The sequence below is a fragment of the Ochotona curzoniae genome, unplaced genomic scaffold (genome assembly GCF_017591425.1).
Source record: "Ochotona curzoniae isolate NIBS_2020 unplaced genomic scaffold, NIBS_Ocur_1.0 contig_21, whole genome shotgun sequence".
Taxonomy (NCBI): Eukaryota; Metazoa; Chordata; class Mammalia; order Lagomorpha; family Ochotonidae; genus Ochotona; species Ochotona curzoniae.
Window position 1 is genome coordinate 242,861 of NW_024465322.1, and position 12,370 is coordinate 255,230.

Below are 12,370 nucleotides of genomic sequence, written 5' to 3' on the forward strand. Positions count from 1 at the left end.
GCTCATTTTACTCAAGATAATCTTTAGTTGTATCCAAGCTGTTGCAAACTACAAAATTCCGTTCTTTCTCAAGGCCAAATCCCCTTTCATTATATATGGAGCCCATTTTATATGGGAGCTTTTTCATTGATTTCTTTGATTTGATATCTTTTTTTTTCATTGATTTCCTTGATTTTCTTTGCTTTTTTTTCATATCCAATGGATATACTAAAAATAAAAAACATGATTTCTGTTATATAACTTGTGCTTATAATTTTTGAGGACCTTCTGTAATGGTTATTCTAATCATTTATTACCATTCACAGGGCTTAAGCACTTTTCATGGCGTTCTCTCTACCCGCTTGTTATCTGCCTTTTTGATAATAGACCTTCTAACAAATATGAGGTGCTGTCTCTTTGTAGTTTGTTCATTCATTTGTTTCAAACAGAAATGCAAGCCGGGAAGAAAAAGATCTTCTGTGCCCTGCTCCACTCCGCAGTGACTGCAGTAGCCAGGGCTAGGCCAGCTGCAACTTGGAGTCAGACACTCAGTTGTATCAGGCTCTCCTGCCTGAGGTGTCAGGGACCCCAACTCTCTGCACATCTTTGGCTGCTTTCCCAGGCTGGTAGCATGGATCCTGAACAGAAACAGAGCAGCTGGATACACACCTGCCACCATGCAGGCCGCGTCTACCTCCTATGCCGCAACACTGCCCCCTCCTTCTGGCTTTGATTCTCATTTTTCCTGAATCAGGTCCTTTGGTTTTCTTTCGATGGAGTTATGTGTCATATGAGTTCCTTACATGCTGTGGATATTAGTGGCCTTCCAGAATTATCCTTTACAAATGTTTCTCTCCCATATCGTGGTTTGCCTGGTTTTTATGCTTTCCGTTTCCGTGAAGAATTTGTTTCAGTGCACTGTAGATCTACTTTTTTGCTTTTTTTCCCCTCTTTTTTGAGAATTATTTGAGGACAGAACGATAAAGAGAGAGGGAGACACAGAGAAAGAAATCTTCTACATGCTGGTTCACTCCCCGAATGGATGCATTTGTCCAGATCGGGTCAGGCTCAAGCCAGGAGCAGTAGCTTCTCAGTCTTCCACCTGGGTGGAAGCATATTGTCCATCCTTCCTTGCTTTCCCAGAGGTACCAACAGTGAGGTGGGGCTGAAACAGAGTAGCAGGATTTGAATTGGATCTGGGATATGGGATCTAGAAGCATCACACAGCAGCTCAATGTGCTGCGACAGGATGCCAGCCCCATGCTCCTCGTGGATGTTCGCCTTTCTCACCTGTGATTTGAGTGTCGTCTGTGGAAAATGATTACTGAAGTTAATGTCCAAGAACTTTCCCCCTATGGCTGCCCCTTTTAATCTTTGTTTTTTTGTTTTGATTTAAGGGGCAGATAGAGCCAGACAGAGATGAGAGGGACAGGCCACCCCTCTACTAGTTAGCTCATCAGATGCCACTAGGATTATAGTTTGCATGAGGAGTCGAATCCAGAGAGGAAGAAAGACTCAATGTCACTTACTTCCATAACTTTTTTGTTTGTTTTTTGTAGGAGGGGAGGGGTGTAAGAAAAGGTGCTATTTTGTTACTTTACAAGTAGTTTGTTTTGGGTTTCTTCTATATAGCTTCATAGAGAATCTGAACACTCCAATAACAAGTGATTGCACCAATGATTTAGTGTAGTCTCCAGAGAAAATCCCGTGGCAAGATCATTTAACGGATGATGTCTAACCAATCAGTTAACAAAAAGTTACTACCAAACTTTCTCAGGCTCTTCTGTAGAAATTGAAGAGAGATTGACTTCGAAACTCATTTCATGAGACAAGAATTAGCCTGATTTCAGCGCTAGATGAACAAACTACACAAAAGCTACCATCCATTTATTTCTGAAGACGGTAGATGTTGGTGACCTGCTACAATGACCCATGGACCGAGATGAAGGAGGAAATTGGGTTGCTATTCTCCAAACTGGACAGGTCCTGAGCAAAGAAGCTGGGCTACCCGGACAGCTGGGTCTTCCTGGGAGGGTTGGAGACCTTAAGAACAACAGCCCTTTTCATTAGTAACTGAAGAACAGCCAGGACATGAACAAGTAAGAAGGCTGGCCAGAGCTGCTGGAGATGGACAGCTGTGTGCCCAGGAAGCTTTCTAGGGCAGCTCTGACCCTCCCTGGGTCGAGGGCCTTAAAAGCTCCCCTCAGATCCAGGAGGCAGAGGTCAACTAGGACCAAGCACGGTGCCGGGAACCATCCCACATCCCGCAATTCATTTCTGGTCTTTGGAAACTGACCCCTCGCCCTGCCCCCCGGAGCTTGCATCTGCCTCGGAGACTCCTGGCTTCAGGGGATCCTTCTGGAAGTCACTGCCACATGGGAGGGCACGGGGTGCTTCCTCAAGGACTTGAACAGAATTGAATTTTTACTTAAAAAAAGTCTCCTGCATGTTTGGGATTCACATTTGAAAATTCCGTAAATGTGATACACACATTAATACCTGTGATGCGAGTTTGTATAATTTTATTTTATAACCTGAAAACAGAGGAAAGGGAAAGAAGAGCCCTTCTAATTCTGCTGCCAGCATTAATTTGAAAAGGTGCAGATATTTTTTAAACAGATGATGGAATTTCAAAGTAATATCCTTTAATTGAAAATGTATGTTCCATAAAAAATTTTAATAATGTATTCTTTCTCATTTTGCTAGAGGTAAGCTGAACAAAAGTAGTATTGTGTTGGCAGGAACCCATAGAGGCATCAGTCAGCACTACCAGTCCTTACTCTGCCTGGTTTGTTCCATGGCACTTTAATCTGTTACTTTTTCCTTTGTTTCGTTTTAAGATTTATTTCTTCTTATTATAAAGTTCGATTTACAGAGAGAAGGAAACATAGAGAGATCTTCCATCTTCTGGTTCACTCCCCAAGTGGCCACAATGGCCAGAACTGAGCTGATCTGAAGCCAGGAGCCTGGAGCTTCTTCTAGGGCTCCCACATGGATGCAGGGTTCCAAGCTTTGGGCCGTCCTCGACTGCTTTCCCAGGCCACAAACAGGGAGCTGGATGGGAAGTAGAGCAGCCGGGATATGGTCTGGAGCCCATTGGGAGCCTAGCACATGGAAGGCAAGGATTTAACCACCAGCTCATCATGCCAGACTGGCTTTTTCTTCTTCTTATATATATTAATGCTGGACGATATCTGTAATATTTAGCTGACTATTTTATAATTGTAATAAAAATGGAAGGAAAGTATAGGTTTGCCCAACTGGTAAAAGTTATTTTCTTCTGATGGCAGAAGCTAAGTTACTCATCATCCATTAATAATTGTAATAAAAAGAGCTCTTATTAAGAACAGTGCTCTGGTTCTGCTGTGTGATTGTTATGTTCATTGCCACACAGTCATGCACCTTTGGTATTTTATGCAGTTTTACAGTTAGAAAAATGAGTGTTAGAAGTCTGCTGGAGGCACATTTCCACATTTTTCATTTTTCTGAGAAAGTCTCCACTTGTCTCACTTTTGGAAATACTTCCATAAGATACGGAATTATGGATTGTTAAATGTGTTTTTTTTTAACATTCAAATATTTTGTTCCTTTTTTGTTTTCTTGCCTGCATGATTTCTTGGAAAAAAAAATCATATTTCTGTGGTTTCTTTTTTTCTTTTTTCTTTTTTCTTTTTTCTTTTTTTTTCTTTTTTTCTTTTTTCTTTTTTTTTTTTTTTTGCTGTGACTTCACCTGTTCTGCTTTGTGTCTCCAAGGTTCCCGGATCTCTTGTGTGTGGGGATGGTGGAGGCGGGGACTGTCCTACAGTTCTGGAATATTCTCTACTGTGTTTCTCAGGCTAAGTCCTCTTGGCTTTCTGGTTTTGAGTGTTTCTGTCCCCATCTCCTGAAACTTTGAGGAAGTCACTTTCATCACCCAAGGCCAAGCAGAAGCATTCTTCATTTCTGTTTTGCTGTTTTTTTTTCTTTCCATTTCTTTCTTTGCATAATTCTTTCTGAAGATTTCATGCTCTGCTCATACTGCGCCTAGGTTCAAGTATGCTGTCTGCTTAATACATTAGAGCAATAAGCTTATGAACCATAGTGGTTTTAAATTCCCACTCTGGGCATCTATAAAGCATCCCTTCCATATCTGATTCTGAGCCTTGCTTCTTTTTTTGAACTCTGTGTGTGTGTGTGTGTGTGTGTTTAACCTTTAAGTGTGAATGATAGCATTTCCATGATATCTGGGCATCATCTACTGAGTAAAGATAAAGTGATGCCTATGAAATTCCAATAATGGGGTACAGAGTTGGATAAGTGGCCTATTCTATAACTGGTATGGTTTGAGTTCGTTCTTAATTAGTGTCTCTGACCCTGGTCTCTCCCCTATGTGAAATAAGAAGGCTAAAATGAGCAGGGATTTTCCTTATGTCGAAGAGCGGAAGGGGATGGTTGGGCATTTCCTTTCCCATAACCAGCTAAACCCCCAGCAGGTTAGATGCTAAATAAGGCAAACGTTGTGAGGGACAGATGCTCTGTCATTTCACAATGATTCTTTCTTTCTTCCCTCTGCCAAAAAACACAGGGAATTTTTTTTTCCCCCCAGTATTTACTTGACCAACTGGAAGTGCTTTTGAGGTGAAACTTGCAAAAGCTGCGTTTCCCACTCAGTGTGGTTTTCCTGGAAGATTTAATCAGACTCTTGCTTCACCAAGACTTCTGCAGTGTGATAATTAATGGTTAATTTCCATTTCCTACCCCAGCACCAAGTCCAAGAAGTTTCTGCTGTGCTGTTAAGATTTTCTGTAGCCAAGCACTTCTCGGTGTTTTGGCTAAGATCAAGTGCAGATTTTTCTCTGGCCACCAGACTACACCCTGTCCAATTCTGAGAGCAGTGTTTGCCCTGTGGTTTCACTTCTTTATTATTGTTTATTATTATTATTTTGATGATCCTTACATGGTTGTTTAGGGCTCAAATGGTCAAGGGCTACAGGAAAATGGGTAGGACCATTGTTTCCACATTTTTTTTTTTCTGTATCTGGCAGAAACGGAGGGACAAAGGGAGAAGCCCCAACCCACCCTCCCAACAAGCCCAGAGTCCCCAGTGTGGGGCATGTTCCAAGGGCATCGCTCGTGTGGTTTTGATAGATCAACAGTTTGGAGTTACTGCCAGTCTCACCATTCCAAGCATGATGAAATCTCTCCAGAATCCACTGGCTGGTATAGTCCACCTTAGAGTTTCCGTTTCCCCAAATTTTCACTGCCAACACTTGTCTGGAGTAGTCAATTGGTTTTTTTTCGGTCCTCCGTCCTCTGCTGTGGTACCAGGTGTCCTCTGCAGGCTCCATTGTACTGCCATAGCCTCCATGTGCACCTGGAAATGCTGTCCACTGCTCTGTCTGAGCCACTGAGGAGGCTCAGCTTTGACGCATGCATTTCATGGCTCATGACCTATCTTCAAGTAGCACTTTCTTACACAAGTTTAGCAAAACCTTTGTTTCTTGCCAAACCACCTAGTGAATTTCCATCTAGAAGCCATATTGGGTTCTCTAATTGATCTGTGTTACCAACTGACCTAGGGCAAATTATTTCTCCTTTTTCACTCTTCTCTTGGATTCCTACTGCAGCTCTCTTCATGGTGCGTTAATGCATCTGTTCACCGTTGTTCATCCCCCGATGTTGTCTTCCATCTTCAATCTAGTTTCTGAAAGCTATATTATATCAGGCATTGGATCATTCTTTTTTTTTTCTTTTTTAAAATTATTTTTAAAAATAATTTTAGTTGATTAGGGTACAAAGGGTCAAGGGCTACAGGAAAGTGAGTTATACCATTGTTTCCACACTAATATCATTTTTTTTCCCTTGTTTCTGGGGTCAAGGGAGAGACAAAGGGAAAAGCCACACCCAGCCTCCCACCCACCCCAGGTCCCCTGCTCTGAGGGTCCTGCTCAAGCAGTTTTGATGGTTCAACAGGTCTGAATTGCTGCCAATCTCGCCATTCCAATTGTGACGAAACCTATTCAGAATCCACTGGCTGACGTAGTCTCTTCATGGTTGGGGTTCTGAGATGAGCAGTTCAGTTGGGTGGAGTTTTTTTTTTCATTTTTCATTTTTTTTTCATTTTTTAAACGAATCAACTCATAATGCTGGAAACAAGATGGATGAAATCGAATACATTTAGCTTTTCTACACAATTATATATTGAAAATTTAAGTCTTATCGAGTATATTAGATTTTAAAGGCATGGCCTAGTAGAGGTCAAAATAACTATTTTATGATTTTAATATAAAATTGATAGCATTTCACTCCAGATGGTAAGAAGAGATTCAGTGCGCAGTGACTTACATGTGAACCTCTGTACGTTACAGAACCAATACCGATCATATTCATGATTATACTACAACATATCCTGAACGCTAGGCATATTTCATTGTTTAAGTACCTACCCTTAACACATTCTTCATATAGATGCAGTATTAAAAAGAACGTATCTTTCCTAGTCCAAAATATATTTGGAACCATTTCTAAAGCAATGAATATGTAGGAAAAATATGGTCATCTTAGTAGAATTGTGCCTATGAATATGTAAAATATATTTTTTACTATAATAAAATTTAAAGTAATAATGCAAATGTTACTATTCTGTCTGATTTCACAACAAGGAAAGACACCATTTATTATGGAAGGTTTATATTCAGTCTGGTCAATCTAGTGTGGTATTTTTAAATGCTGGGTAATTAGGATGTTGAATTATAAATTGTGTACTAGGCACTGACTATCAGCTTATCTAATCACTGTTTGGTTGCTATTAGTTGTGGAGAACAGCCAAAACACTAAGAATAGTCATTTATGATGTTCCCCTTCCAGAAATGAGCATTAATATCTTGCCAGGAACCAAAATCCTACTTATCTTCTCAGGGGGACAAAGACCACAGATTGCAGCATGCATAGTTCTTGTTGTCGGATAAAGCAAGTTGGTCAATGATTTTTCCCATATTAATCATTCAAATAAAGAGAAGCAAGAAGGTGAGACTTCTCTTGATGGCCAATTTCTTAAATGTAAATTTTACATTAACATGATATATGCACATCTTGTGGGGAATGGTGTGATATTTCAACAGATAGATGGCACATCAATGAAACATTGAGGCAATTAGCCCTCTCATTTCCTTTATCACAGAATATATTCCCTACTGTTTTGTGGCATGGTGGAACCCGTCACCTTCACCCAAATGAAATTTGATGCTCAGTATCAGATCCTCCCCAAACCTTTCTCTTTCCCAGGTTCTAGTAATCAATTTAGGTTCACATTTACTATGTTTAGCTTCCACGTATTAGAAAAACATGCAGTATTTCACTTTCTTCAGTTAACATAATGAATTCGATTCCATCCATTTGGTTTCCAGCATTATGAGTTGATTCATTTAAAAGATTTATTTAAAATTTTTAGTATTGGTTACACAGTTAAAAGAGATGCACAACCCTGGGGGCCACTGATTAGCACGGAGCGAGTTCGGGTGTGGAAGCTCAGTGAGATAAGTGTTTTGGTGGATAGCTGCTTGCTGTCAAACTCCATCAGCACCTGCGGATGTGACAATGTCTTAGAGATCCCAGTGTGGAGAACATTGTTCCAAGGGTGTTACTTGAGCTTTTTTGGTAGTTCTGAGTCATTATCAGCTTCATTGCACCAAGCTTGAGAACACCTTTTCAATGTTTGTTGGCTGACCAGGTCCATCCACAGAGCCACATACCTGCTACAAAGTTTGGCCAGCAGTGTTATCCAACCTGTTCTGCTTTCCATCCTCTGATGAGGCACTCAGTGGCACCACCTGGCCAAGATGAGCTGGCTGTCATGTTTGCATGTGCATCTGGATATGCTTTCCACTGCACAGGAATCTCTAACTAAGCAGGTCCAGTCCTGATACGTACACTCTCAGATCGGACCTCGTATCTCGTGATTTTTCCCTGAGGACAAGGGTTTGAGTCCCATGGACCCAGTTGGGGGAGTCCCCCAAGAAACCTTGCCGGTGTGACCCCAGATCTGACTCCATGTGCATCAACTAGTGCAGGGTCAGTTTTAGTCTTTCTCGTGCACAAGCCAATTTATGTATCTTGGAGTGCAGCTCCATGGTCAGGTGGACCCCAAGTCACACAAACCAGCAATAGCTGTGGCCTAGCCCATCCTAGCCTGCCCCAGGTCCCAATCTCATGCACACTGTCAGATGCTGGGGCGAGTGAAAATAAACCCAAGCCCTATTTTTTTTGCCTGCGTGGGTAGGTGCTGTACCTAGCCCTTCCCAACCTGCCCCCAATCCTGTGTCTCACATGGTTTGACAAGTGCTTTGGCCCAGCTTAGCTGGGCCTCTACCACATCCCAGCTTGCACATCCTGGCTCACACTTGACCCTGGCTGCTGCACTCACCAGAGGAAGTTGTAGCCTCACAGGGCACATCCCACTTCCAGCCCTGTTTCTTGGGTGTGCTTATGGGTGCTGCAACGACCTTGGAATGACCCATCCCCAAACTAGGCACTTGTCTGCAGGTGCCACAGCCTAGCCCAACCCTAATCTCTTCCCAGGCATGGCTCTTTTGTGAAATGAAGAGTGCTGTGGGCCATTTGGCTCAATCTACATGCTGTTTTATTTATTGTACATACCAGCCCAGTCTTTCCCCAGGCCTGGCTGACCTCCAACCCCAGCTATCATAGTCACCAGCAGGACCTGAAGCCCAGTAGGGAACTCCCCAGAGTTCCCCAACCAGGCTCACTCCCAGCCCTGGGTCTCATGCATGCTACCAGATGCTGTGACTCAGCTTGGTATGATCTGCCTCCAGCCTCGGTCTTTGCATGTACCAATAGGTGCTGTGGCCTAGCACGGCCCAGACTGCTCCTGACCTGGTTCTCACATGCCCCTTCATGTGTTGCAGCCTGACCCATCCCAAACTGCTTCAAGACCCAGCTCTTGCAGGTGTCAATGGGTGCCATGGCCTGGCTTGGCCTGGCCTACCACTAACCCCAGCAGGGGCAAGTGCACAAATCCTCTATTGAATCTACCTCCAGCCCCAGTTCATCCACATGCTGGCGGGTGTTGTAGCCCCTGCCTGATAACCAGTTCTGTCCAAACACTGGTCAGTGGGTTCTGTGGCCTAGTTCTGCATGGTTTTTCCCCCAGTCTTGACTTTCACATATGTCAGTAGGCAATGCTACCCTAGGCCAGCTTCCCCACACGGGTGGGTGCCTTGGCCTAACCAAACTTACATTCTGGATTCCCCGTTTTGAACCAGCCCATCTCAGTTCCCTCATTTACCTGCAAGTATAGTGGCTTGATCTGTGAAGCCCTCAGAAGTCATTCCATACCCATCAAACATTCCTTCAGTGGCCCCTACTGCATATGTCCCCCGGCTCTGTGTTGCACCCGAGGCTTCCCACAGCCAGGTGGCATGGTCCTGCCCAAGACCCTCTGCTGCTGGAAAACACCACAGGATTTCATCCATTATTTATGACTGAGTATTGTGTGTAGGTGTCATTTTCTTTATGCATTGTCGCCACTCAAGGGCATCTGCGATGATTCCATACCTTGCCTTTTTATGAATTGGGTTGCTACAAACATAATGGTACTGGTATTTTTATTTTTAATGATTTGTTTATTTTTATTGGAAAGTTAGATATACAGAGAGGAGAGACAAATTAAAATGCCTTCCACCTGTTGGTTCACTCCCCAAGTGGTCACATTGGCCGGAGCTGTGCTCATCTGAAGCCAGGAGCCAGGAGCCTTTTCCAGGTCTCCCACGCGGGTGGGTGCAGGGTCCCAAGGCTTTGGGCCATCGTCAACTGCTTTCCCAGGTCACAAGCAGGGAGCTGCGTGGGAAGCAGGACCACTGGAATTAGAACTGGAGCCTGTATGGGATCCTGACACATGCAAGGCTAGGACTTTAGTCACTTATTCTACCATGCCGGGCCCAGTGCTGTTATTTTTTATGTGGTGGTTGAATTTCCTTTAGATATAATCCCAGAAGAAACTTATTTTTATGTAGTATTGTTTTGTTTATAAAAATGGATTATGCAATAGATTTATTGAGATGAAGGTGCAAATTTTTTATATGTATATATATATATATTTTTTTTTCCCCCCTAATGTCAGCCAGGTATGTCTGAGCTCCTGAAATGTGTAAGTGCTATATTTCTCATAAACCACTGATAGATTTACATGTAAATGCAGTGTTCAGGAGTGCATAAGGACAATAGGCTTATGCCATAAAATAAACTATGGATAATGACACAAAGTAATTGGAAGTACTGAGACATTCCGACTAAGAATACCAACTAAAATATGTTGGAATCCTGAAATGCTTGCCCAATGAAACTAATTTAAGCCTGTGTTGGAACTGAGAAAAATTTATATTTATTTGCTTTGTCACAGTTTTTTTGTGAGAAGGGAGGAGTTGCTCCATGGCAGTGTGATAACACAGCAATGCAATATGTTGCTAATTATTTTAAACACTATCTCATCAAATATGATCGAAATATACCACAGAGAATCGAGTCACAATATTTTTTAAATTGTCATAAGCATGTGTCAGGGAACTCTGAATTCAGTAAGAAATAAATAAGCATGGTATTTAAAATTCATAGATCAGACTGAAGCTTCATTTGATAATTTGTTCTACCCTTATGAATGTATATCAGCTTTGTAGTGGTAACAATTGCCTGTTAAACCATGATCTTACACTGAAATTTCTGATTTTCCAATTCCCTGGCTTATATTTTATTATATAATACTTCATAATGTTTCCTAAGTCATCATCAGGTTTAGATATCTCTTGGGAGATTGCATGGTTATTCAATAATAACCCAACTATAGATCATTAGAATTTTTAAAATTTTAGTGTTGATGATATTTGCATAGTTGATCTGGGTGGGAACAGTTGAGCTTTAGGGGAAGGTGGGTGACACCACTGTTTTCACATTTTCTCTGTTTTCTTCTTTCTGTATCTGGGGGAAGTAGGAAGAGATGGGGAGAAGCTGCACTCAGGATCCCAACCACATCAGAACTAGGGGATGAGGAACTGCCACCTGACTTCATCCTAGAGTCCTAGGAGTGGAGCATGCTCCGAGGGGTCTGCCACCTCGAGGGGTTTCAGTAGTTCAGTAGTCTGAGACACTGTTTAGCATGCCAAACTAAGGAGGAAGAAATCCAAGGTCCATTGGATTCCTTAGATTCTCCTTTCACCTAGATATTTGTTGCCAACACTAGGCTGGGGTAGTTGACCAACCTGTACTGCCTTACTTCCTCTGTTCTGCTACCAGGTGTCCTCTGCCAGGCTCCGATGGGCTGCCGTATCCTCCATGTGCATTAGCGAATGCCATCACTTCTCTTTCCAAGCCAATGAGTTCCACTTCCGACATGCGCACTCCCTATTCAGATCTGGCCTGTCTCATGTCTTCCATGTAGGATGGAGCATTGTTTTGACCCCTGGAGTTCCTCCAGCCTCTCCTCTCCAAACTTCCTGGTCTCAGCCCCCTTGCTTCCCTGCAGGTATAGTGGCCTTATCATTGGGCGTTCCTCAGAAGTTCCTCAGAAGCAGGTAGAGTGGCGTTATCATAGGGAGTTCCACCTGCAACACACTCCTTCAGCAGTTTCTTCCCCCCATCCTCCTTTCGCTTTCCCTGATCTATCCACATTTGCTGTACCCAGGAGTTCATGGGTTGGCCAGCCCAGCATTCTGGCTCATGATGCATGTGCTGACCTGGGACTATATGCTTCCACACACCCAATTACCAGCCCACTCAAAGTTCCCCAAAGCCCATCACCGACCCACCAGGCCAGCACGCTATCCGGGGCCTCTCCCCGTGACTACATCCTACCTCTGCTGGGATCAAATACCTGGGAAATCCCTAGGCTCACTCCACCTGCCTCAGTGTGAGCCCCCAGGTCCCTGTTGGTGCTATCCCCCTGGCCTCCTGTGAGTATACAGCCCCAGGCCGGAATGAGCCAGTGTGGGGATAATAATGGCTCACTTTAGATTATTAAATACATAAAATATTTGTGAAAGGTTGAAGGGCCAGGTATTTTATGTTCCTATTAGATATGAATTTTAATGCAGAATCTCAAATGTAAAAATGACAAGTTCTCCTGTCTTTTCTGCCTGTGAGCAAACTCAAGTTATTTCATCCATCCCATTATTAAGTTGGTTAAAACTTAATTTAAACCAGTTTGGAGTCCCCCTGCTCAAGTACACGATCCTGTAGGTGTATAAGGATGAGAGAGGAGTAATAATTTTATATATGGTGATGAAATTATGTTTGTGTATGATTAATCTTTAAATATACTTCTTGTTCTTACTCCACATGTTGTGGTTCTTTAAGATTTATTTATTTTTATTGGAAAGGCAGATATACAGAGAGGAGGAGAGAC

At 42.8% G+C, this 12,370-nt stretch overlaps 1 protein-coding gene across 1 annotated transcript in view; it reads left to right on the forward strand.

Annotated features, from left to right (window-relative positions):
- The window catches only part of PCLO (piccolo presynaptic cytomatrix protein), a 334,110-nt gene that overhangs the window by 119,942 nt on the left and 201,798 nt on the right, over window positions 1–12,370 (forward strand). The gene's annotated exons all lie outside the window — the stretch shown is intronic.